This window comes from Grus americana, chromosome 1, assembly GCF_028858705.1.
Source record: "Grus americana isolate bGruAme1 chromosome 1, bGruAme1.mat, whole genome shotgun sequence".
Lineage (NCBI taxonomy): Eukaryota > Metazoa > Chordata > Aves > Gruiformes > Gruidae > Grus > Grus americana.
Genome location: NC_072852.1, coordinates 184,882,598 through 184,910,269, shown reverse-complemented (window position 1 = coordinate 184,910,269; position 27,672 = coordinate 184,882,598).

Below are 27,672 nucleotides of genomic sequence, written 5' to 3'. Positions count from 1 at the left end.
TGCTAATTCTAGAGCACTGAAGTGGTGAGAAATAATTTCTCTAAATCTTCTCCCTGCAGGTAGCTTGACCGGTTTACTGGGCAGTAGTTGAGGTTCTCTGTTAAAAAAAAATAATGTTAGTAGTTTGCTACTGCTTTGATCTGTAGCTGCAGCATCTATTTCTTCCCTTTTTCTTGATCCAAGGCTGACAGCTCATCTATATATTTATGTCATGGGTTGGGATCTGTATCAGATGGTCTCTGCTGTTTGGATCTCACCACTCAATATTTTTGCATCACTGGGGGTGCTGGATTCCTTTAATTACAGCACTACTCACCCATGTCTTTACTCTGTCTTGACTTTTTGGTGCATGCTGACTCAAGCATTATGGATCTCCACTCTTCCTTGCCATTCCTGCAGAGCCCTCTTCTGCAGGTCCTCACCCAGGACAAAATTTCTTGCCTGTTTTTTTCTTTTGGATTCCTCTCATTCACGTTTGGGCATTTCCAGGGTTCATCCCCGATGAGGAGCTAACTCCAGTGAAGGATCTGTGTGTTTACATGTTAGGAGGCACATTGCTGTTTGGCTCCCAACAGCACAGCCAAGAGGTCCCCATGCTAACCGGACAGACTCGTTCTGCAGGCCAGAGTCTTGAACTGAATAGCCCCATGCATTGGGTCTTCCAGAACCAGTCAGCTTTGAAGGCTGATATCTAGTCTCAGGGAATTAAGACAGACTGAACTCCAGTTTATACAGCCCTGTATTTGGGTGTCTAAACATCGCTTGTGGGTCTAAATGTCCTATTATATTCAAACAGAAGTGGTCAGTACGGTCAAGGGAACATGAATCCTGCCCTATGGACTCATTTCAGCTGCTGACGTGACCGTGTCCACCCTTATTGTGCTGCCCTAGGGCATCTAATCCAACTGGTCCCGGAGGGTACAGGTGTCCAGTCCTGCCTGCATCATGCTGAGCATCCATTTGTGGGTAATGAGGACATCTCAAATGGAGCTAGATGCCTATTTGTGGGCAACCGAATGAGTCCTGATATCTCTTTTGCCTCAAGGCTAGCCTGGAGCAGTGCTCTGTCAGGCTGCAGGATAAGTGTGGGGAGGACACTGAGTCTTGTAGCAGCCTGCTAAGATAGGCAGCAAAGAATGTGTCATTCCTGGAGGAAGAAGGAGGACGAGGCATGAGTTAGAGATGTACAGTGGGAAGCAGGGAGTGCTGGCTGCAGACTTCCTGGAAAAAGGGTTTTACATTCAACATCCATCTCATAAATACAGAAGTAGTCGTGGAAAGCAGAGCAGTTAGGAAGCTCTTTAGCAGTGGTCCCTGATACAGGCACTGTACGCACCGCACATATGCAGAGTAGTGGTGATGGATATGTCTTCTGGATTAAAAAAGAGTATGGATAATTTTAGTAAATTATCTTTCAGTGGGGTTTTTAGAATATGACAAGGTGATTGTTGGAACCTGAGTCAGAGGACATGGGAGGGTGTAAAAAAGCAGGGGGAATCACTAGTGACATCTGGCAGGTAAATTGAACAGGGCCAGGACACTTCTTCCTTATGGTCTGAGTACGAAAATGCTATTTGTGCCTTTGTCTGGCCTTATGTACATGGCTTGAGGGGGAAGGCAGCCAGAATAGGGTCTGGTGGTTGTTATCAAAGCATATAGCTTCTGCAATTGCAGGGGATGATGCTGTTCCTAAAACCAAACTGTTCCATCACTTTGCAAAGAGATTCACTTCAAGAAGAGCACGCAGCTACAGCATTTAGTATTAGCTTTAGTATGGTCATACCCCAGTTAAATTTGGACTGCTGCTATTTGTTTGTGTTCCTGAGTGCCTAGGAGCCTTTGGCATGGATCTGGACCTTGCTGTGCTCATACTGCACAATTGCAGAACGAAAAGGTCACCTCTGCATTAAAGAGTTCACACAGTCCGGAGCTGAAGTTTTCACATATCACCCTCTTCCCCCTGAAGACTGTCCTCTTGGTTAAACACGAGAGCTCTAATATCAAAGACTGAAAGTCTTTCAATTCAGAGGCCAGGAGGTTTTGCTATACAGTAAATAGTGCCAGTGTCTAAAGAAGGTATAAATGACTCAGGAGGAAATATGCCAAGAATGACTGCAGTCCTTTGTATATTAGTTTGCTTTTCTGTATGACTTCCTTTGATCCAAAATGTGTTGCTGCTTCATTTATTGTGGAGGTTCTCACATGATTTCTTTAGTCAACAGCAGAACTCCATCAGGAATTCATTAGACAGTGTTTGTACAGATGTAAAGCTCTGCCTAAGTGATCCTATTATTATTTATATTGGGCCTGATCCTGCAAACCCTTAGTCACATAAATATTTCCCAAGAAGGCAGTCAACTAATGTGACTGAGAGGACTGCAGCAGTGAATTTAAATTTGCAGTGCCAAGGCAGCAATCAGAATTTTACACGTCAAATTTTTCCTTGGTACATATAAGTTTTATTATTCATCTTAAGTTTTGTTTTTTCCTATTTTTAAATTTATTATAATGAACTACACTTCTATATTATACACTATGCAAACTCCTTTAAAAATACTTCAAAATAAGTAAGGAACACCTTATTTTTGGCGTTCCAGGAACTGACTGTTCTAAACCTTCATGTCTACTTCATTTTGTGTTGTCTGCAATAATTCCCTTCTGTAATCTCAAAAGATACAGTATCATGGTGAGTGATGGTCCAACACCGACGTCGACCTATGTGATGCTGTTGTACTTTGGGTCATTATTGTAGAACATCATAGCATTTCTGAGGTCACAGTTCCCAACTGTTTGGCTGACAATGCAAAGAGAGTAAAGATATGTTCTACAAATAGGGTAAGAAAAGAAAAAAAAAAGCTTATTTTTTATCTTCAGAGAGCATAGCTGTAGACATTCGGAAGTGGTGAAGTCAGAAGATATCCTCTCAGCTGAAATGGAGTTAGTGACTCTTCATCTCAACGCCAGGTGGAACAGGCTAGTTGCAGTGAAAGTTGAAGGTGGTGATCATTTTCAGTATTAAGCTGTGAGCCATGGGTTGGGTGAGGTGACTCCAGAGGTCCCTTCCAGCCTAAGCCTCTCTATGATTCCACGGGAATTTATTGATAAATCAAGGTTGGAAACAACATTAGATGTTTCTTTGGCTTAAAAAATTATTTTGTGTGTGTGTGCATGTGTAAAAATGAGTGTACTGTTCCTGCTGCAACTAGTGCATGTGTGCATGTTTTGGCACCATGTACATGACACTTGCAATGGATAAAACTTGTCCCAGGATATGTACCAAATCTTTGCTGGAGGCAAAGGCTTTCCAGTGAGGAGGGTATGGTATGACCAATGAAGACTATTTCTGTTCTTCAGAACATGCAGTTCATCTTCTTACAATATTCAGTTTGAGGCAGGTGGCATAACAGATTCACAATGCTACTGTCTCACTGCAGTGTTGAGCTGAAAGCTTTGTCAAGCACTGGAGAATTACCACTTTGGAGGAGGAAAGCTAATGTGCAATAGTTATGATAGAAGAAGTCTCACTAGGGCTATAGAGGGACTTGGCTTCCATATGTCTTCATAAACCCACTTGAAAATGGTCCTCTCGATTCTGAGTTCCTGTAAAACCATATTCCTCCCATGAAGGTAATGAAAAAAAAATCATCTGTCAGTCTGCAGACACTGAGTAGCACAGAGAAGAAGTGAAGTATTAGGTCTTAGAAATGCACATCTTGCTGAAGAGCCCCTGGGAAGCTTGGTCCATTTATCAAAGCTGAGTACAGTTGGCATATGAGGCCATACCAGTGATTTCCCAGCCCAAATACCACACATCTTTTGCCCATCTGGAGCACAGTATGGTTAAACTTATGGTGACTGAAGGCCCTGTGAATGAATCTAAGTACATGTACTGAAGGTTCCTCCTTAGACATCTATTTGCCTCCCACTGTCAGGATCCTTCATGCTAGTGTTTGATGTCATGTTGGCAATGACAAACCGTCGCACAGCGTATGCAGACTATGGTTGGCCGTGCCCTCTTTGATCTGATTATTTTATACGGCATGAGTGCTTTCAGGCTCATGCTTTTATTTTAGCACAAGCTGGTCTGCATTGGACCTACTGCATTTGTCTTGTTGCCTGTCTCCAGTTCAGGGCACCTTAGGAGGAATATCTGTTTTTGTTCCAACTGGCTGAGACATAGACTTCAATTTTGTGTGCTCCTTTGCATCTAGGCAATAAATCTTGTAATAGCTTAACTTTTTATATGAATGCTGCCTCAGGCAAGGACTGTGTGGCCTAGAAAGCAGGAGGTTTAATATTTTATAAAATTTCCAAATGCTGTTTTGCTGCTACCTCTCCTTGACTGTATGGAAGCCACAGTGGTTTGATAGACCTCCAGACGCTGAGCTGCATCAGGGAACAGAAATAATCATGGACCATCTCAGTTAACTGACATTACACAGAAGTCAAACACTAGGGAAAGATGGTTTGAGTGGAAGCATTTGAGGAAATCACAATCCACTTGGGGAATAAGCCAAATTAAAAAAAAAAAAAAAAAAGGCTATGCTCTGCGGGTAAGTTATTTGAGGGAAACTGGTCACTTGTCTCTAATAGTAGCAGCGCTGGACTGTGTTATGAGCTGAACAAACAGTTCATGTGAAGGTAGATAGACGTGAGACAGAACAGTGAAGTCAACAGCCTGGCGCTGTACTTCAGTGGTGGTAGAACTTTGATTTTTTTTTCCATTTTCTGGGAAATGCCAGGGGTACATTCCTGCAGCCACTTTATTTAGCTCTATTAGGCACTACCTTGCAGTAATCTTTTGGGGCACAGTTGGCTTTGTTATGCTGGAATAGTACCTTGCATCCCCCAAAACAGGAATAATCCCTTTGTTTTGTGTGGGTTAGGACTGAGCTCTGTAATAGTGACACTTGTGGGATTCATCAGTGAGATTCATCGATACCAACTTAGGTCTGCTTTTGGACTTTGATGCAGTTGGAGCCCTTTTGTCTTCCTCCACTGTATCCCTGGTCTCAGGATAGAGCTTTGATTAAGCCAAGTGAAAACCAAACCATGGAAAATGAAGTCAAGAGGCTCCATGACGAAGCCAGAGACCTTAGCAATTTGCATCTTTCCAGGCACAACATACACCTTTCTCCAGGTAAAAAGGGCTTGTGACTGTTGCTTTTGATATCTACCTCAGTCTTTTCCCAGCAGTGTCCCATGATGTAGTCCGATGTTTGGCTATGAGCTGAAGTTATTGCTGGTAGGACCTGGGTCAGCAGAGCACTTCTGTGTGCTCACCCCAGGGAAGTCCGTAGGATTGAATGGGAGGGAAAAAGTAGGGGTTTGTGCCTTCCCTTTCGTCCCTTTTTGGTGTGGTGTGCTGTGACATGTCCCATGATGTGGTTGCATCTTCTCCCCAACTTTCCCTCTCAAAATCACCCAATCCAGCCAGGAAAGCCAATAGGGTTCACTTCAGTGCTTTAAATGAATCACAGGATTAAATGGTTAGTAGAACTGGGTTTGTACAGTCCCTCTGGAGACTGGAAAGAATTGGTTTGAGTCAGAAGCTCACATTGCTATTTGCAAACCCTGCTTGGGATCTCTCATTTTAGGCATAAGCCGTGGTCAGGGAGGAATCCAGTGGTGTGGAACCTGAATGCATTTCATCCCTATGGATTTTTTTTGGTTGAAACAATTGCTGTTCTTACCACATTTTCAACCAGAGCCACGTGATGGTGGGCTAAAATGAACAGAATTGCTTCTTGGAATTTGGCATCTCTGGGCGGTATTACTTACCAGCTGAGAAAGATAGTAGATGTGACAATTTGAATAGATTTTTCTCACAAATTTGCCAGCTGGGGAAGAGATAAATGATAGCTCTTGAACATGCTTCACTTATTCATCTGTAACAACTGAACGGGCTAAAACTTGGAAATGTGATGGGGGCGGGGGGGAAGTAGGACTAAGGTCTTTTACAAAGGTTGGGGTAGGTCACCTTTGGAAAGACACTTTGCCCTTTGCATGAGCACCAGATGAGGAGTCACTCCACGGCTGAGCAGGCGGTTCAAAGTGCTAGGGCTTCAAAGCGCTTTTTTCCAATACTTCCTTCCAACCTGCTGTTCCCATTTTGTATTTTCATGCCGGTGCAGCTGCTCAGCTTGGTGCAGCATTGCCTCTGCTTTCTGCATGTCATTCCTGCCCTTCATTCCTGCACAGGTCCCTCACTCCCGGCTGTTTTGCTTCCCTCCAACATTCGCCTCTTGCAACAGAGACCTGGGGATGCTGATCCTACAGGACGTACTCCGCAGAGTTTGTTGCCTGTGTGCAGATAACAGTGGCAGGGGTTTGCAAATGGCACTGGATGGAAAAGCCGGACTATTAAGAATGCAAGAAATAGTCAACCTGGACTCTGCCTAGTCTCTCTCTCTTCCCTGCCCCCTCCTTCTCCCTCCCTGCTTCTTTCTTGGGGACTTTGTCTTCTTTCTGGAGCTGTGCTCGGCATGTTGATGCAGGTCCAGTGTGTGAAAAAACAGGCTGGGTCTGGGTCTGCATTTAAGGGGGATTTCTTTAGAGCCATCTGCCATCTCGAAAATTAAAGCAGGGAGAGGTCATTGGGATAAACCGATTTGCTAAACAAAATGGTTAACAACTCATGAATAAAACTTAAAAAAAAAAAAAACAACTTTATAACTAGAAAGAAACCCACCCTGTCAAACCCACAGACTGCCCACGCTGGGCTCCACCCACCCCTTCCCAGTTCATTTCCACCCTTTTGGGGAACGGACTGCTCCCCCTCCTTCCTTACCGAGACCCCCTCCCTCCCCCTCCTAAGCCCCCCATGCCCTTGCGTATGAGAGGAAGACTTGCAATCTGTGCTGGGGATGTGGCTGTGAGCTTCCTAATGACTTTCCAGTGTAATGTCCAAGGGGCTTTGTGCCTCCTCTTAGCAGCTCCTGCAGCAGCAGCAGTAGCAACCAAGTCACTATTGTCCCTTGCTTGCTTCAGCGATGCTTCTTCATCCTCCTCCTCCCTTTTGCTAGGTTTCTTGCAGGTCACACACAGCAGCAGTGAACCTGCCCCTGTGCAGACAAGAGAGAAAACACAGCCCTACACAGGCACAAAAAAGAGGCATAATCCACCTCCATCCCCTCCCCCATTTCAGCTCTAAAGAATAATCAGGATTACAGGGGAAGCTGGCTGTTGAAATATGGCACTCTGGCCATGCTGGCCACAGCCACCACACTGCTTATCTGAGCTAACCCCGACAAGTGAACAAGATACCTGAGATGGAGAAGAGGAGGCGAGGGAAGCTCGTCACCCACCCACTGCCTGCTTTTATTCCTCTCCCCAACGCTAATTTCTCGGTGTTCCCTGATGAGACCTTAACACAAAACCAAACAGTAGATAGTTTAGGTGTTTGCTTACCACTCTACAGGGCTTGCCCTAAGCACCAGTTTTCAGGGGTCCCCTAATGGAAGAAATACTTAAGAAGTCTGCAGTCTGCATGACCTACTGAAGGCTACGGGGCTCCTCTTGGAGATGGCTGAAGAGAGCCCCTAAAGACCTGAATAAAGCTCCTGTGGAGACCACTGTGAGACTGCTCAAAGGGAAGCACTGTGGTCTTTGGGTGTGAGCGCCACGTTGCTCATCTACCCACACAGCCTTACTCTGGCTCCTCATGCTTGTCCTGCCCTCTGAACCATCAGGGCTGTGACACAGCCCACGCCATCTTCCCCTTAGGAGTGCAGGAATGATGGGAATTGCCCGTAACATTAAGAAAAGGGACTTTTAAAACATCCCACCCCTCAGGGTGCAAGCCTGCATTTTTACGGTGAGGGTGAAAAGGGGCTGGGTTTGGTTTTCTTCCATCATGTTGGTCTTCTCACCCACAAGTTTCTGATATGGGAAAATCTCCCCCATGATCTGGTGCTTAACAGGGAAACTCTGTCACCATTTTGTCCTGTCAGTGGGGTTTTGTCCATGTGCGGACAAAATAGCTATAAAGGTTTTGAGGTGGGAGCTCTGGAGTTAACTCCTTGCTTAGACATGACAGGCCATGCTGATGGTCCTTGTAAGCAGCTATAAAGGCTCATTGCCCCCCCAAAACCTTGTGGGGACAAAGCTACGTGCCTACTAAGGCTGTGGGAAGATGGTGTGAGAACCCTAGCGTATGGAAATGAGAAGCTAAGGTGTCAGGAGATGAAGACAATGTGGATATGGTGTGTAATCAGGCCTAGATCCCATCTGAATCGTGTGGTTACGTCATGGGCAAAGACCGCTGGCCCTGCTCCCGTGGTCCAGCTGTGTGCTCGTGGCTCGCCAAACAGCAGTTTGAGGTGGGGAGTGCTGCCTCGCCTGAGCTGCGGAAGGAAATGCACGTGGGCCTATTATGTAAGCTCTTTCAAAAGCTGCTTTTTGTTGGTGTGTTGGGAAAAGTAAGAGCACGTTAATGTAATTTCCCATTTATTTATCTGAAGTCCACTGACATCAATTGAAAGACATCCATTCAGCCGGTTCTTTTATAATGGCTTTTACTGCGTGCTCTTTTCTCTTTCCTTTCGCCATTTTATTTAGTTTTAGAATGGTTAAAAAGAACAATATTAGGGGAAAATGGAAGTCCTTCGCTGAAAAGAATTAATTAATATCGTTATAGCTATTGCTATAGCAGAGTTCAATTATTCTGTTGGTCTTGCAAGTGAAAGCAATAGTCAGAGCAACCAAGGAAGGTCCCCCTGACCATGCAGCTGGCTTTATCATCAAACTCAAGTGGGCAGAAAGGCATTTTCCATGCTTATGTTTAATTTTCCGGTGTAAATGAAGTTGGCCTACATTGCTGATACGCACCTATATCAAACCCATACTTGACTTTATGAATTGTTTATAGAATTCACACTATGAATTTTGCATCAAATAGTTGCAGAAGAATTGTGTCTGGACTACATTTGCTTTTCCATGAGTAAGGTGGTAAGTACTTAATGTTTAATTGATTAACAGGACTGCCTAATATATTTCCTTTCTAAAATGCACAGTGTAAAAACAAGAATTTGTAACAATTATGGTCAAAACACCATCAGGAGAAAAATCTTAGGAAGCTTGAGATGTAGGGACATTTATAAAGAGAAAACTTCAAAACAGGTGATAGAATAAAAAAAGTTATCTCTGGATTAATTATTGCTCTTATTATGTCTCATTTTCCTTTAACTCTTCCTACAAAACAGCATATAGCTGCTGAGTGTTATTTACACTCCAGGTGATTTTTCATTTGGTTTTGAGAAGCAGAATATGCATTTAATATGTTGCTTACTTCCTTCGATCTTTGACGGTCATTAATATGATTTTAATTTTTTTACTTCCTTTCTTATATTTAGAGTATTAACCCTGAAACATCCTTCTTCTCCAGGGAGATGATTGTTCCTGACTTGATCTATTTAGAGTTAGAAAGAATAAAAGAGCCCTACAGGGTTGTGGCAAAGCACTCGAGATAAGTGTTTTCCCCCCCATGTATTACTTATTTATTAAAGCTGGTGGAGCATAACTAAAAGGGAGAAAAAAGACCAAAGAAATACAGAATACAATGGCCTGCAGATTTTAATGGGAGATATGGCTGGAAGCAATTTCTAAATTATTAAATAAATCGATTTTATTCTTGCAGTCACCCTCCAAGGTGTATTTGTCAGCCTTATTATATTAATCTTCAGTGCTATTCAAAACCACTTACAGAGAAACATGTTTTTCCTGGCCACAATTCTTCAGCCCTCCTAATTAAACATGAGATTTACATTATAGGTTCAGCATTCTTTCCTTTTCTTTCTTTTTTACAGCCTTCATTTTTTTTTTCCTCAGTCAATTCTCCCCATGTTTGGTTTGTAGGCCCAAAGACAAGTAGGCGTCAGGCTGACAAACCTGGATGTAGCCCTGTTAGCATTTAAAATGCAAGACCTGTTGGCTACAAAAGAGTTTTAAGATAACGTGCGCAGTGCAGTCCTGCTCTTTCTGTTCACAGATGACGAAAAGGCACAAAGTGTTAAACGGCGTATTTGTGACAGCAGGGGTGTAGATAAAAGGTTATTGTGCAAAGAAAGATACTTATAAAAAAAAATGATATGATTTATCATTTAAGTGATTCTGTGCTCTCTCTCTCTCTCTGTGCAGACGCACACTACACAAAATCCATTTGCTCAGCTTTTCCCATGAGTAATCCAACCGCATTGGTTTGGAGCAAAAATCTGAAGAAGCAATTGAAAAAATTCCGGTATTGAAAGTTATTATTAAATGCCCATCGATAAACCAAATGCGCTGGCATGCTGAGAGTGGGAGAGGAAAGTAGTAAAGTATTTATTTCCTAAAGAACAACTTTACAGTCTCCAGCAATTAAAAATGGATAAAGGCAGCACATTCCTTCCCCCCCCCTCCAATTGTCAATAGCGCCTGTGCCTGTGCTCAGCGCACTGAAGTGTGGAAGGAAATTGGGAGCAATTTTTGCTGCTCCCTTTGCAGAGGAGTGGGAAGATGCTCTGCTGGGGACTAACACTCCAGAGCCGTGGCACGGGGTGTAGTTTTTGTGGCCATTCCCTCCACCGGCATCTCTGCTTGAGTACAGATTGGGAGAGGTCTGTGAAGAGACGAGCGTACGGGGCTCGGAGGTGAGGTGCTTCACGGCACGTGCCTGGAGGTTGTGCTTTTAAACGGGGTCTCTTTGTACGTGCAAAAACATCGTTAGCATTCTGCTGCTTTCTGTGTGGATTTACCACAGTGAAACAGCACAATGGTGCTTAAAATAGATGACTACCTCTCTAGAAAAATATATGCTTGCTGTGTAGTGTTCTTCCAGCTGACTTTTTGCTCATTGTTTTTGCCAAGATATGTAATTTTTATTATTACACATTGTACCCATAAATAATATGCAACTTGAGAAAGAATGAAAACATTCCTCAGCTCAATTAAAAAGCAGGTTATCTCAAGGCTAGAGCCGTTGCCAAGTACATAATGGCTGTTTCACTTTACTGCCACAATCACTTTATTGCCAGAGCCAGGCTCATTACTTTGGGCTAGCGTGCATCTCATGGCTTCGCTCTGAGCGATGCAGAAGCTGGGTAGCTGCCTCATTTCAGGAACTGCTCTGGGAGACACCGTGCCTCTCACACACCTCCTCTCTTCATCTTTGCTACGGGGGACAGTAATTTACTGTTAACCTATGGGCAGCAAATGATGGCATGCCTTGCTGCACTGAGCAAGGTGTTTGGGAGCAGAGCCCATTCCCCAATTCTATTTCTTCCCACTCTGCTGCTTCCCCCTCCCGCAGCCCCGACTCTGCGAGCTGACAGACGGACCCCTGCCCACCGGTTTCCATCTCATCGGATGTGCGGTGTGATGAGCCTGGGCAGGGCACGGCCTGGGAGTTCCTCTTCTCTTCTACTGTCCCTCAGCTTAAGTCACAGTTCAACCATGTGTCGTGGGGGCACTGGGTGGGGTGGCCACAGGAACAGACCCACATATCTCGGCAACGTACTGTTTAAAACTTATTTACTTAGCAAGGTCGGTTAGTGGGTGAATAGTGATTTTTTACTCCAAGATTTCCATACTATCGTGCACAGATGCACAAAATGTGGACCAGAGCCCCAGCCCCGCTCCACTCTAGACCAGCACCCTGGACGCTAGGGTGCTTGCTCTGGCAAAGGGACATGTCAGGTCCTTGGTGGAAGCTCAGGCCCTACACAGGGTGGCTCCACATTGGGCAATAGCTGCTTCACCATGTCAGCCGTCCTCGTACGTATGTGCTCCTGCCCCCAGGAGACTGCTGTTTTAACTATTTATTACTTTCTAAATTAGACTGTTGGCATAAGCTGCCAATGACTTTGCTAATTATGTTGCCCCAGGCCAATCTCTTTGATTACTCCTTAGAAAGGCCAATTAGCAGTTGCCAGAGTGGTTTCTGTCACCCGCTGGCCTGCCGCCCCAAATGTGAGTTCAGCGAGTTACATAACAAAGTTCGCCTAATGCTTTGTTTTCTGGCTCATACTGAATTAATGCAGCCAGTTAGAGCCAGGCAGACACAGTCAAGGTCTCATCTGGTCCTTTCGGATAGGCTGTAGCCTACCCGATGGCTGTAGCCCATGTCCTTCTCAACAGAGGTCTCATCCATGGTATTGAAAGAGATGTCCGGAGGAGGGCCATGAAGCTGATCAGAGGGCTGGAGCACCTCTCCTATGAGGACAGGCTGAGAGAGCTGGGGTGGTTCAGCCTGGAGAAGAGAAGGCTCCAGGGAGATCTAATTGCGGCTTACCAGCACCTGAAGGGGCCTACAGGAAAGATGGTGAGGGACTGTTTATCAGGGAGTGTAGTGACAGGACAAGGGGTAATGGGTTTAAGCTGAAGGAGGGTCGATTTAGATTAGATGTTGGAAAGAAATTCTTTACTGTGAGGGTGGTGAGGCACTGGAACAGGTTGCCCAGAGAGGTTGTGGAGGCCCCATCCCTGGAAATGTTTAAGACCAGGTTGGATGGGGCTTTGGGCAATGTGGTCTAGTGGAGGATGTCCCTGCCCGCAGCAGGGGGATTGGAACTAGATGATCTTTGAGGTCCCTTCCAACCCAGACCATTCTATGATTCTATGTCCAGAACCCAACCTGGTCCACTTCTTAGCCTTCCTGTGACTTCTCTTGAATAATACTTTGAAGCTAACTTGAAAGCGGACACAGGACAAGCTCCATCTGCCCTGTGCATGAGTGCACGGGGATGCAACCACTTGTCCATGATGCATGAGGTCACATCACACACTTTGCTCTTAGTGATTGTAACAGAGAAGCTGCTGGTTCTCCTGCTGGTTCTCCTGCTGGTTCTCCTGCCTCCATGTAAGTCTGCAGGGGTAAGGAGAAACATGAAGATCAGGCACTGGCATGGTACAGGAGAGGGAAAAATGTGTGTTGTCACTGTCTTCTTGCAGTCCTTTAATAATACCGTGTCCCTGTTCAGAGGTGAAATGGCTGGTGATGTTGACAGTGAACACGTTCATCAGTCTCCCTTTTCAGCGGGGTACTCCATCAGACAGCTAGGGAAGCTGTATGGGATTGTCGTAGAGACAAGCAAGCCTTGTGTAACTGAAACTCAGTGAAGAGACTCTGCAGCCTGGTTGGTAGGCTGAATGGTGCTGTTTTTTTAACCTTGTTCTGTTTTTAAGCTTATTTAAATTATGCCAATGCAAAGGCCTTTGTGGGCCAATTAGTCAAACATTGCTGTTGATTTTAATCATGGAAATTATACAAGGCTGAAGCTCTTCTCCTTTGGTTTTCTCATCTGCACTCCACTGCAGTGTGTGATTGCACTGCTTATGTTTATGATATCAGTGCCAGAGCTAGATATAAGCTAGCCCATTTGGGTACTGCTAGCAGGGCAGCAACAGCAGCAAAAGCTTTGCCCAGGGTTTGCATGACCCTCACTGTAACGCTACAGACCCTGGATTTGCTTCCATTCTTACTTACCAGCCAGCTGGGGCGAGAAAGGAGGCATGGGCAAGACTGAGGAAGGAGGCGGCTGGCAAGGATGCCCCTTTTGCCCAGAGGAAGGGCATAAGGATAAAGGTGGGACTAAGGAAGAGAGTTGATCTAGAGCAACATGGTGTTTGCCCAAGAGGGTGGCAATGGCAAAACAGAGATGGTGTATTGAGGTTTTCAGGTGGTTGGGAACTAGGCATGATTTCAACAACTGGTTTGACAGAATCAGCTCAAACAGCCCCATTGCACTCATGCCTCTGGACTATAGTCTATGCGTATCAGCAGACAGCCAGCTCTAAGGATTTATAGCTTATTCTCACCAGACCTTTCCCAATTGGAGCAAGAAGTGGCTACTTAAGATACATAATAAATTCCATTCCTTCAGGACTGCAGTGCTGGTAACTAGTCCCCAGAGGTTCACTTCCCTGTATTACTTCATGCAGTTGTTTGTGTAGGCACCATTAAAGTCTTTGCACATGCCTTTGGAAGTAATTTACAGTGAGCACTGTAGTGTTCGCTAAATATTCCTGGTGCTAAATTCTTTACAGGGAATCATTTGAACATGATGATATCCTTATCCACTTTCAAAGGCAAAATTGGAGAGTTTTTAATGATAGCCACTGTCTACGCATTTTATGCATTTTGGCTGAGATTTTCAAAGCTTGTAGGTAATGAGGACATCCAATTCCCATTAATTTTAGAGGCACCTTAAAAGGCTTTATAAATCTCAGCCTTTATGCTCTAGCCAAGAAGAAGGAAAGATTGATTTCCATAGTGAGAAAAAATTTAGCAAAGTACTGATAACATACTATAATAATTTCCATGATAGCTCACAGAAGAATTAACCTCATTATCTGCACCATGTATGAATTTCTCTTCTTAGTGGCTTACCTTGCATATCAAGGTAGTTGAAGGTTATGATTGATGGTGTGGTCAATGTTACATTAAGACTGAGACTGCTAAGTACTTATCTTCCCTTCTGCTATTCTCCTGGTCTCATGAAGTTGCTTAGATTGCTTTACACAGCAATGTCACTTGGGTTGGAGTAAAATTTGTCTAGGAAACAGCTTCCTATCTCTTGTAGGAGCTGGTGGTTTTGGGGGGTTTTTTGGCAAGTTTTTTTCAGTTCAGATCAGTTCAGCTTTGATCACTTTTTGACCATTTTTTTTATGGTATCTTCTTCTTCCGCTAGATTTTTCTTTGCTGTCCTTTTGATTGAGAGGAATTTGTGCTTTCTTCTATAAATATGTGATCCTTAAGCAGACTGGAGACTATATAAATTTCTGTGAACTACAGGCTTATATATAAGCTAATATATTTTAGGCCTTGGATTGCTCACAAGTTGTTTTCCAACAGATTTTACTTTAGGTTCATAATTTTGAATTTGAGCTCCTTTGGTTGTACATAAGGGGTAACTCAAGCCAGTGATGTGGGGGAGAGAGACAGTGCTCTTAGTTCACATGTGTATCTTTGTGTATAAAGTGTGAATTTGTTCTTAATTCAGAAATTGTATGCTGTAAATTGCAATTGATATACATATCTGTATCTGTAGAAACATGCAGATATGGATATCTATCAGTGCAGCTCTCACCATTTGTGTCTCTCAGTACCTGTGGCTTCACCCCATGGAACTCCCAGTGCTTTTTACCTTACATCCCTAGTCTCATGTGGGGAAACTGAGGCCCATGTGGTGCCACCTGAAGTGAGTGACACTTTTTGCATGCACCGCATAATTTGGTAGGTGAGGGGCTTAAACACACATCTCTTGACATACAATGGCTATGTCTAAGTGGTGGGACCTGATAGTTCCTCCCAGCTGCTGGGTCTGGTTACGCAGTGTGGCCGTGTTCTGCCTGCTGCTGTGGGCTGGAGACTGGGTGTGGGGCAGCCCCCTCTGCATCCTGATTTCTGTGTAATGGTAGCTTCCCCCTGCCTCCAGCATCACTGACCAGCAGTCTTTTGAGTGGGTCTTGATATAGAAAGAGCTACCATGGATAGTATACATAATGTACTTAACACCTATACCTCTCGGTTGGGCGAGATTCAGCTGACCCACCTTTAGCACCAGGTTTGTGCTGAGTGTCTGAGCTCCTGTTATTGCCAGGTGTAGGCAGAATAGCTCTCCAGACTCCACTGACCAGATCATGATAGGGGATAATATCAGATAAGGGAAACCACCACACAGCCATGGCACATGCACTTAGCTCATAACCTATGTCATAGATACCTCATAGCAGGGAAAACTAAACCCACCCCTAGAGACTACAGCTCTTTGCTGTGTAAATGTATTGAACGACTATCCTTACAGTTCAGGAGACAAGCTATACAAACTCAGTAGCTTTATCTGGAGAGGGTTTACTGGGATACGTGGTGGTGTACTGTGAGCAAACACGCACCCAAAGCAGAACCGTGCGTCCAGCTCTTTCTGTGGAAGTTTGCATGGGAATGAAAATGTGAATTATGTGGCTTGGGTCAGTCCCTTATTATGTGGCTTGCTGAAAAATGTATTGGTTTCTTACAGGCAAAGCTATTCCCATGAATGCACAACACTAAATTCATCCTTGTTATATGCCCAACGAGTCAGTGAGTTACACTTGGGCTGAGTTTGGTCCAGAATTTTTATAGGTATCAGAATTATATAAAGCCATAATTATTAAATGCTTCCTTTTTTTTAGAGCTGCAATATGTAATTGTCATGTAGGTTGCTGTGGTTTATGCCTTTAGTTACATTGCCAAGGTACTTAATGTTTAATAAAATCCTTTCATAACCCTTTGTCATTAATACATAACTTGAAAAGAGCTGGGACAACAGTCATGGAATCTAAATGAAGCAGTAAGCTAGGCACTTGTAGCCTCCCTCATTATCTATCTTTCAAAGCAGGCTAGAGCTAAAACAAACAGACTTCCTGGAAAGTATTATTAAGACATATGAGACTAGCGTTATTGGAAGGAGCCCTGTGAAACAATTATATGTGGGATAATTTTGTTGATATGTTTATTTTTCTGAAAAAAACCCCTGAAAACAGTTTTTTGATAGAACAAAATGTTCATTGAAATGTTTTTTTCTTTTTTATAAAGTTACTCCATATGCTTAATAAAGTTCCTTTATTGAGCAATTATGGCATTTTGTTCATTATGCATTGCACCTTGTCACATCTGATGAAGGAAAAGCAAACTCTTTCTCTGTCCTTGAAAACCAAAAATGTAAATAGTGGCATTACTCCCGAGGGAAGCGCTGTGTTAATTGTGGAGCACGGCGTTAGAAATCCTGGATATTGTATGTCCTCATTGTTTAGTTAGCGCGGGGTGGTTACTGTGGGATTTAAACCATATGTCGCTTGAATTCCAAAATTGGTCCTTTCAGTCAGCTGTGCTCTATCATTCGGTATTGATCACAGATAATATGCTTTGCAAATTAGGGGTGGTTACAGTGCCTTTGTCCATAATAGATGTTGTCATTCATGTAGAATAGCCTGAAAGTGAAGAACATTTTAAACGGGGTTAAAGCTTCTATAGTCATCATTAATGAATTTTCTAATGCTGTCTGGATTCCATAATCGCGTGAAGATCAATAGCTATTACAGTATAATGTAAACAAACAGAGAATCCATTAGGAATGGAGGGGTTGCGCTGAAGCATTTTACTTCTTGCCTACAACGGCACATTAGTCATTATCAGGGCAAAACTGAATAATCAAGTGTATAAAATATAGTCTGAATGAGATGGTGATTAGTGAAAGTGAAGCTATTGCTGAAAGAAGACAGCTTTAGTACCTTTTGTAAGTGAAATGAATTTGAACAAATTTAGCTGCAATAACGGGATCCCATTTAGGTATTGCTGTGGTACACAGGAATACTTATGAGCTGGGTGTTTGAACGCAGTGGAGTAACACGATGGTTTTGTTGTCTCACACCAACACTTACACTGTGAGAGCGCATAGATGCTCTGCTGGGGTGGGACCCGCATTGCCACAGGCACAGGAGAAATATAGAGGAAATGGCAGGGTTTGTCCCTGAAGGGCATGGTCTGAAACATAAGGCGTAAGAATACGAAACAAACAAGGAGGTGAAGGGATGACAGGAAGAGGGGCTGGTGTTGAGCTTCTCTCAGCATATTTTAGCATAGTCTGGCTAGCTGTGAATCTCTCATCCAGCTGGTGATAGCAGCTTCCCCCTAAGTCCATCACCGAGTTGTGGCATTGTGAGCACTCGCTGTTGCAGAATGACTGAAAGTTGAACCCAGATGCCAGCACAACAAAATCCTCTACAATGGACCCTGACAAAGTGCATTTCTTTTGTACGGTTTGTGATACTGGCTCGTACGTGCGATTTCTTTAATGCTTCATTAGCTTGATTGCAATGACAAACTCAGAGGTATCTATTGTCCTTATTTGCAAGGAGCTGTGTATTTTGTATTGTTGTTGCATGCCATTTAGTGCAGCTCTCCTTAGCATATAATAGGAGAGCTCAGACCTGGGAACTTCACAGTGCTTTGCAGGACTGAGCCTGCGGAGGCCTATTGGTGCTCCTGTACAGCACTTGTACAAGGTTGTGGCAGTGCATTTGCATGGACGGAGTATAACTGCCTAAGACTGAAATGTGTTTCACACTCTACATGCCAGCCTTCAGTGGGGAATGTCACCTGGAATATCTGTCACGCTGCAGAAACTGCTCCAGCGGCTATCAGCACTGACCATTCAATATTACTGTTTAAAGAACCCACTTCACCAAAAAAAAAATAATCTCATCTGGTGAAAGATCATCTGTTTTTCTGTCTCCTCGGTGCAATCAGCAAACTGTATTTCCCTGTCTGCTTTACCTACGTTATAAGAAAAACAAGAGTTGCTTGAGCACATGATGTGACACAGCCCAGTGATTGTTTCATGGTTGGTTGACTTCTCAGTGGGGACTGTGGTGTGACACCAGAGGATCCACATGAGAAAGAGGCCTTAACTGCGATACAGTTTCTCAAGCATCTGGTGTAGTGCAAACCCCAACGTGAATTTGTGCTTTGGACATTCATAAACCCACATGTCCCTTTTAGATTCTCTGGAATCTTATAAGAGCTGACCTCCCTCAGCAGAATTTCCTTCCATGGTATCATTAATGTGTCCACCAGGCCACCTATTTTCATGAAATTTCCAGGAACTTTGAGACTGCTGTTCCTCTGTGACATTCAAAACAGCTTGGAGACAGGCTGTATGGCATTAGCAGAGCGATTGTGTTGCCATAAGAACCTGGGGAAGAGAAAAGGGACATGAGACTTCCATCTCAAAGAAGTTTCCACTCCGTAACACACCACAACTGAAATACAACACAGCATGTCACTCACATGAGGGTGCATTACCCACAAAACCAAGGTCTACATTTTCTCTTAAATGTCTCCCCAGCAGTGTTTCTCATGGTGCTCCAGCGAGGAGGAGGAGTGCTCAGCCCAGATGGGCAGCTAACACTACGGCCACCATGTCTACCTCTGTGCAGCTTTGGACGGGGCAGTGCAGCACAAGGCATGCAAGTCCAGAGCTCCCACTCTTGATCCCAGCAGTGGACCTGCGTGGCTGGCAGGAAAAGTAAGGGGAATGAATTCAGGCAAAGCCTTGGCACAGAGAAGGTCATGGGGATTGCTGGACAGCTTTCAAAGGCACATAAAGCAACTGGGAACTGAGGGTGAGAATAAAAGTATTTAGACACCTTTGTCCAGCTTAGGTGAATGTAAAGCAGCTAAGCCCTTCAAAACAACATCAAAACCACTGTGCATATCTGAATGACTTAGTGTCTAAGAAGCCAGAGGACATGTCGATTTTACCCAGGAAGTTTTTGTGGTTACTTGGACTTGTGCTGTCACACACGGTCACAGCATATTGTCACCTTGGCTCTACTCAGCCTTTATCCAGCCAGGTACTTCTCATTTACCAGCACCTACATGCTCAAAGGACCCCAATCAGTTAGGAACATTTACTGGGGAGCCTTCTCTGTCCTGTCTGTGAAGCAGAGATCCTGTACCAGTCATGTCACTGCTTCCGTTTCTGCAGCAAGGCGTAGAAGAGCATTTGGCTTAATCTTTACGGAGCTGACAGTTTGCTATTTGTGGCATTTTCTCAGATTACATACTCCGTGTAGCTGACAGTAGCTTGTGATTTTCAGCAAGTGGAATGCAAGGGGATGACATGCATCCCTGGCAGTCTGGTAGCACATCCACAGTGGGCTATTCCCAGAGCCCCAAAATGTCGAGCCTGTGTGAACAAATGGCCTGGAGAGGATGCCTCCACTGCTGCCTCCAGCCGGGCACAATTGTCCCAGGGTTCACTATCCAGCTTCTCAAAATATTACTTAATTTTTGTCTGAGAGAAGATTTGCAGGATTGAACCCGAAGAATTGATCTTATTTCAAGCCTGATTTTTCTTTTTGTGTGCATCAGAAATAACCCTGCTGTAATTGCCCTTGTCTGAAACTTGGCAGAGGAAAAAAGAGCCAATGCATTGTGTTATTTTCTGCTGGTTTTGATTCCCGAGATCTTTCTGGAGCCTTCAAATTTTGTTCACTATCGTGTCTCTTGGAAAATTTTCCTGTCAGTCTAAATTGTCTTGCATTTGCTGTAAGCTCTCGAGGCTAATTGCTGCATAGTTGTACACTTAGTTCTCAGGTATCCGCGTCTCCTCCTCACTCCAAAACAAAGCAGCCTCCTGCAAACTGCAGATTTAGGAAAATCCAAGGTCTGTGCTAATCTCTGAAGGGTGCCTAGGCACTGTGTGGGAGACAGTAAATTGTTATGGGCCCAAACCTTACCAGGGAGTGTGCTAAGAATTAACCAGTATGGACAACTGTGGATCAGGGCTCAAGCCATCACCCTGGCCCTGGTTTATTTTCATGTACAGTCCGCTGGAACCAGGGTGGCTCCTGCAAAGCCTCTGGATTTGTTTGCACTCTGCAGATGTGAGCTCACGCTTGGCAGGGCTTTGCAATGAGGTGAGGTTGCTCTGCCTGTGTTTTGGGTGGACATGGTCTCATTCGGCCTCCACTGAGAGCTGAAAGCAAGTCTTGTGACCATGTTAGCATGCTGCTTTGACTGAATAAACTCTGCTGACTTCCAGAGTTTATTACTTTTGGCTCAGGGCTGGGCAAACGTGTTTTCAATGCTTTATTTTGGCCACAAGTAAACTTGGTGCTACATCCGATACCTGGGGTCAAAGGGCCACAGGAAGTACATACCGTGTCTCCCAGCGCACCAGTTTGCTGGGACACTGAAGCCCACCTGAGTTAACAAACTGTCCAGAAATCCTGCACCTTGGGGAAGGATGTGAGAGATACCCCAGGAACTTTGCATGACTTGGGCTGGAAGCGGTGGGTCTGTGCCAGGTCCTGGTTTCCCGGGGAATCACACAGGGTGTTTCCGTGTTTTCTTCCCCAGTATCTCTATTTTCCAGGCTTTCTCCACGGACTCTGGCATTTTAAATTCCCATTTTCTGAAAACAGAGAACGAACTAGGTATGTTTATATAACAGTCAAATGGTTCTCTTTCAGGATCTGAAATTCCTCAGTATCCTGCACAGATGTGAACATGACTGTACCCTTTAAGAGAGAAGTTTCTGAGGAAGTGCCGTTGGATACACTTATTTTCAGTAGCTTTTACATTGAACATGCTTCAGGCTGATGTCAGATTACCTTGGGACTCCAAAATACTGCATGTTACTGTTCAACATTGCTTTACATTTCATGCCTATTCTCTAGGACTTTTTTAAACTGCATTTTACATTGGTTTTAGTTGCAGTCTTTAAAAACTGAAGAAGAGTAAGGTCTGAGAAGGGAAGGCTACGGGTATCAAATTGTGTCTGCAGTGTAGGTTCGAGTTTGCCTGGAATGGCAGCACATGGAACCAGGAGTACATGAATATCTACTGAAGTGTAAACATGCACACTGCTCACATGCCACTCTGAACTCGGACTTGCTTGGGAATGCAAATCTCTTTTGTTTGACATACAGCATTCTGCTTTTACGAAAACGTCCAATTGAAACAAGTTGATCTACAATAAACAAAGGTGAAATTCTTCAAAAGAAATTTGAGGAAAAAAAAAGGAAAGAAAAGAAGAGGGTATTCCTTAATTTCTGGGATGTGAAGATATAACTTCTTTCAGAAGTGAGGGAGTGAATGAGGGAAGTTGTAGCTACTGTGCTGCTGGGTGTAATTAGTTTCCAGATTATATCACTTTTGATAATTAGATCTACATGAAACCTCCAGTCAAAGACTTCACAAGCATTTCTCGTATGTCAGCCTGGATATGTGATAGTTGGAGTGATAGATCTACTGGATAGATCTAGGCTAGTAGATGCTTTGGGAAACACCTTCATCTTTCTTTTAAACTGGCAGATGGTTTAAGTCCAGGCTGGACCGCCTGCTGTTGTTTTCAATGAAGGAGTGTTACCTTTTTGGATTCATGAAAGGCTCTCAATCAAAGCTAAAATGGCAGGCCAGTGCGGTGAATCAATAAAATCTCTACTTTCAGCTGGAGTGTCGGATAGTAATTCTTCTCGTGTCACTGCCTGGTTAAACAGTCATACTCCCACTAAAAGCCCTATAAGACATAATAGATTCATGTGGCGTTAGTCTATTGTACTGCATTTACCCAGAAAAAAGGAGAGAGGTTACTGTTTCACTAAAACAAACCAGACACTGAAGCATTGTGTATCAAAATGTATTCACCCATTTCGCTCTGCCTCATTAGAGCAGGGGGAGCTTGTTTTCTATACCGCTTGTGGAGCAGTGTTAAGACATCTGACATATTCATTGCAAATCCTAGTTTAATGATAACTTAGACATCAAATCCCAAATGATTTTACATGCTGGCTTTTTGGTTTCCCATTACAGCACATATCCATGTGCTTTCTGTTTATTAAACTACAATAAAGATGTACAAACTGGATGTATTAGAACATTTTCCAAGAGGCTTTCAAATAAATCAGTTGGCCCTGCGGACCAATTATCCAACTGTATCATTTCTAATTGCAGGGAATTAACTTGGTGCATTTGATTTGATGTATTAAATTTCCTCGTATGTCTTGTTTTAGTAGAAAATGTTCATGGGACAAAGAGGTTTCATTCAAAATGAATCTGAAAGTCCTTAAATGTTAAATATCAAGACTCAGAGCATGCAAAAGGAATGGCTGCTTTGTGCCCTGCAGCTGGAAGCTAGTGGCCCTAAACCAGCCTTATTCAGATGCAGACGAGTTCCCTAGTCCTTGGAGATGCCCCAGTTGCATGTATCAGCCATGGATACCCTTCCCCTATTCACTCCTTGAGACTCCTTGTATCAGAGAACTGGATTAGAAAAATGGATGCAAGAAGGCTGAGTCAAAACTCTGTTTGGAACCCTCTCATGAACTACATCACACTCTTCTGGGACAGTCAGAAATTAGATCCGAAGTTAAACTCAAAGAGCCAAAGGCAAAGCAATCAGTGTCTTAGAGAGGGAAGGTTCATGTTCCAAACCATATTTACCTTCCTTGTGGAAGAGACCTGTTCAAACAGTGGAAGTTTTGCTTCCTAGTACTCACACGGTGCTCACACATCTGCCATATCTTCCTACCTACCTATCTTCATGCATATTACTCATTGGAATCATTGATTATTTTGAAGAAAATCCTTAAGTGAGTCCTTTCATTCCTTGTTTTGGAAAGAGTCAGATTACCCTTGCTAGTATATTTAGCAGTGCAGCTTGCTAACATTGTAATTCAGAGGTGATGTGCAGGATTTTTATATTTAATGAGACCCACATACCACATTATCTCACCATCTGCGTAGATCCGGGAATGGTTGTAGAAAGTTCCCATTAGTCATATTAACATCCATCATGCCTTCAGCTCACTGTGAGGATACAAGCATGGAAATGTTTCTTTCACTGTAGAGGTTATTTTCCTTTGAAAATCCACTGAACTTTGCATCTTGGACAAACTGAAATATCCCTCTCTGCTCCTAGGCCAGGTATGACCCTGGCTACTAAACAAGGGCAGACTGTGAAATATCAAGGGTCCCCTCCTCCACCTCTCTGAAGCAAACCTCAGCAGATGTAGACAAGATTTTAATAGCTACAAAAAGAGAAACGCATGACAACCTCATTAAGGGAACTATAATAGGCTGTCAGAATATCTCCAAGAGTACAATATATCAATGTCTAGTTTGTTGCAGCATTGCTAACTATGGTAGTTTGCCCCTCTCATAATCTTTCATTCATCTTCTATTGGTCTGATTTCCAATAATACTTCACCACCACATGCATCCAGTCTCCCTTTCAGCTCCCTCACAATTGCTGACATAACTCTTTAAGTACAGAAGAATCGGGCCTGGTAAGTGACAGTAATAAAAAAGCAGTTAGTGGTCCACCCCACTGCTAGCCCTGATATGGTACATTAGGAAGGTTTTCATTTTCTTCCCCTCTCTACCATCCTGAGGACCATTTTGTCCCATCCCAACATCTGCAGGAGGTCAAGGTCCAAAGAGCCCAGGGATTTTACACCATCTGCCACCAAAAAAAAAAAAAAAAAAGAAGAGGGAAAAGAAGGCCCTAAACGTTGCTCTAAAGAGCTATTTAAAGTTATTTATCACTGTAATGGCAAACCAATCATTATTAATTGTACCCGCCCATTGTCTTTCATGTACACCGCAAGGCCGTAAGACATTATTAAAATAGATTTAAACCACTGCAGCTGGAGTTCTTTCCCCTCTTCCCCTTTCACCTTCCCCGACCCTTTGGGAAGATGAAATGGAATCAAGTGATTTTGTTCCTTTTCTTTCATGGTGAAGCCAGCTTTCATGTTCTGCTGAGGATCCAGCATTCCCCCAAACCAGAAGCGGTCTGTAAGGGTCGCGAGCCACCTCACACAAGGCTGTGACAGCTGCTGAAACTGCTTCTGAAGCTGGCCTGGAAACAGAAGCAGAAATTCACACCAGAGACCCCACAAGATTGCTTCCTCCTGTATATTTAAAGATTGTCTTTCCCCACCTGCCTAGGAAACATCAGTCCCAGTCAAAAGGACAGAAAACAACAGTGGACTTCCAGGCTTTTCTGTTCATGCGTCAGTAAACAACACTTCTGCTGAACCTGATTTTGTACATCTTAGACAGCTGTGGTTACAATAATATGTCTTGAATGAAATGTGCCAATTGGAGGAAATTGTCAACTCATTATTGTGGCTAACAACTGAGATACGAATGTTTCAGTCAGAGCAGGAGGCGACTTTGTAAACAAGGAGCGTTCCTAGGGGGATTTTTATAGTTAAAATCAGTATGAAGTAGACCTGAAATAATTGCAGTGACAAAGGTACAGCTCTGCTCCAGCTGGAGTTGATGACAACCCCCCATCTGACTTCCATAGGGTGAGGATCATGCCCTGTGGGGAAACACACCTAGCACTGGTCTGCGCTCTGCAGCATTACTCCCATGTGCCCAGGTATAACCTGGAGTTCAGGTCAGCCAATTCAAATTAGCTGATTAGATGGCCCAACGCCTGCGTGGATGCTGCATTTGCTCTACTGGTCCAAACACACTTCCAACAACATCCCCCTCCCTGCTTGCTGGCTGTGACAGCTCTGGGCACAGATCTGAACTCTGCTGCCCAGTAATCCCAGTGACCAGACGCTGCCTGACCTACTTTTAAACTCTCCAGTGTTGTTTTAGAGATGCCTTTTCTCCTGACTTTGCTGATATTTGTGAGCACATGTGTACAGCTCCCCAGAAACCTACTCTGACACTCGTGTCCTTATGGAGGCAGAGGAGACTGGGCAGTGTTTGGCTGAAAGGGCGAGGAGGAGGATGGGAGGAATGGGACCATGAAAGCTTTGAGTCACCGTGAGAGTGAAGATGCCTCTGGGGACATGGCAGACAGGAGAAGTCGAGAAGGGCCAGGCAGGAGGAAGGAACAAACTGTGGCAGTTGTGAGAACAGAGAAGGCCAACAGAGGGTTTAGGGCTGTCTGCACGCTGTTTGACACAATTAAAGGGACATTCATCTTTATCTTCTGAAGGTTTATATTCTCCTTGGTGCGGCATAGATCTGAAGAACATTGGTTCAGAATGGGGACAAATGGCGGCATGGGATTAGTCAGGGGCACGGTGTCTTACGCAAGGACTCCACAGTCATCCTGGAAAGTGGCAGATGCTTGGAAGAAGGACTTTTCAAAGCACAAACCAGCAAGGAGCTTGCTGAGGCTAGAGAGAGAAGGGACAGAAACCCAACTGAGGCCTGGCAGCTCTTTGCAGTTCAGCTGGAATAAAAAAAATCCTAAGGGAAAAAAAAATCCTGCCTGTTCCCTTGGAGCCCTTCTCCCTCTGTTTGGCCTTTCTTAAGAGAGTGGCTGTATGTGTAATGATGAGGTAAGGAAGTTGAAAGATACCTGTTTTATGATTAAATCATGTACTTTCTGTCATTAAATAAATAAAAAAAAAGAGCGGAATGAGCAACCTTAAGTCACTACAAAGAACAAGCTTTCGAGTAAGGCAGGCAAAAAATGAATTTCTAGTTGCAAATCTCCATGAATAACAATCAAGAAATGCCTTACACTGAGACTGATGCTTCAGCATTCATCCATAGCCTATGAAAAATTTAAAATAATCTTGGCCAGCAAGCCAGTAACTGGTCATTTGTATTCCATGAGTTGTGGAACAACCCAAAAAGTAAACAGGTAAATGCTGGATGCTTTATTTTTCTCATCCAAGCCTAAAATAGATTATTTGCACATTGCAAAGTCTGCAGCTGGTGCTTATCACAAAATGAGTCATGTTTCAGTGTTTGAACACACAGGTTCCTCTGCCCAGATGTGTACCTCCAGCCTGTGCTGCTGCTCGGGGAATGCGCTCAGCACCGATGGCTTTCGGGCACCCTGCTCTGTGGTCTGTTTTTTACTGCATCACAACTGGCTGCAGCAGGAGATGGTGAAGCTCCCCCAAGGCAGGAGAACTGTCCCCTGTCACCAAGGACAGTCCACTGACACATGTGGCATCCAAGCCTCTGCTAAGAGAGAGCTGGCAGAGATATTGAATCCTGGCAGCTGGGCAAGCAGATTCTGGGATGTACCTGGATGGAGAGATAGTGATTGTGGAATGGAAGAGAAGGAACCATGGAAAGTTGTCCCTGTGGTCTCACAGTTTCCGGAGAGCAAGGTTGGTCTCCCACAAAGTAGACATTACTGTCCCACAAAGCAGCAAACATGCCAGCGAGTGACTTGACACAGATCAATGCATCCTTTTCTGGCAGAACTCAAAGTGAGGTCACAAGCTCCAATAAAGACCACATGTGCCTTTTCTGGTGAAATGGCAATTTCAATCAGTCTGCATCAGCAGAAATACTTCTGTCCTCTGAGGTAGGAGTGAAAGCACAATATTTCCAGTGGTATGCCTAAGGGAAGACAGGTTTGGGATTACAGCCATCCTATTAACAAAAAATTGGCGCCCTTCCCTGCACTGCCTTTTCCTTCCCTGTACAGATGACTTTGTCCTTCCTCTCACCTTTCTGCACCCACTCTCCCCTTTTAGTGATCCTCTTGCCTCAGAAAATCCTGCCCATGCTATGGGGTATCTCCAGGTTGTTTAACAAAGAAACTGCAGCTGTGGTGTCATCTAATATAGAATATGCTCATGCAACAACTCTCTATTCCCAACTGGTGAGGCTTCTTTTACTCCTTTGCTCTCTTATGCCTACTCCTGTTTGTCAGACCTTTCCTGTAGACAGTTTAAATCACTGGAATTATCAAAATCTCCACATTTCTTTTGGATTTGTTTTCTGCCATTTTCATGAGTTAGTTCAGCTTCTGCAGGGATCCTTTAAGTGACAAGCCAGGTGAGTGAACAGGGACCTTTTATACAGTGCTGAGCAGTCACACTGACTGGCCCAGCCTTCTAAAATATTATTTTGAAATAAAATGACTGCAAGAACTCATTTGCCAAGATGCTGAGCAACTCACATTCTTTGTTGAAGCCACTTCTGCTCTGGTGCTGGTGCTATGGGAGATGCTTAATGCAGTGAGTTCCCAAGCCTTGGCACTGAGGGCAGGCAGTTGTACTCGCACCATTTACAGGGATCACAAAATGAAAATCGTCAGCAGAGATGACTGTTCCTTTTATAGAACTATACACACACCTGGACACATGATGGCTTGGTGAATGGCTGATAAAAGATGTTATGAAATAAAATGGAGATGAGTGTTTTCAGCT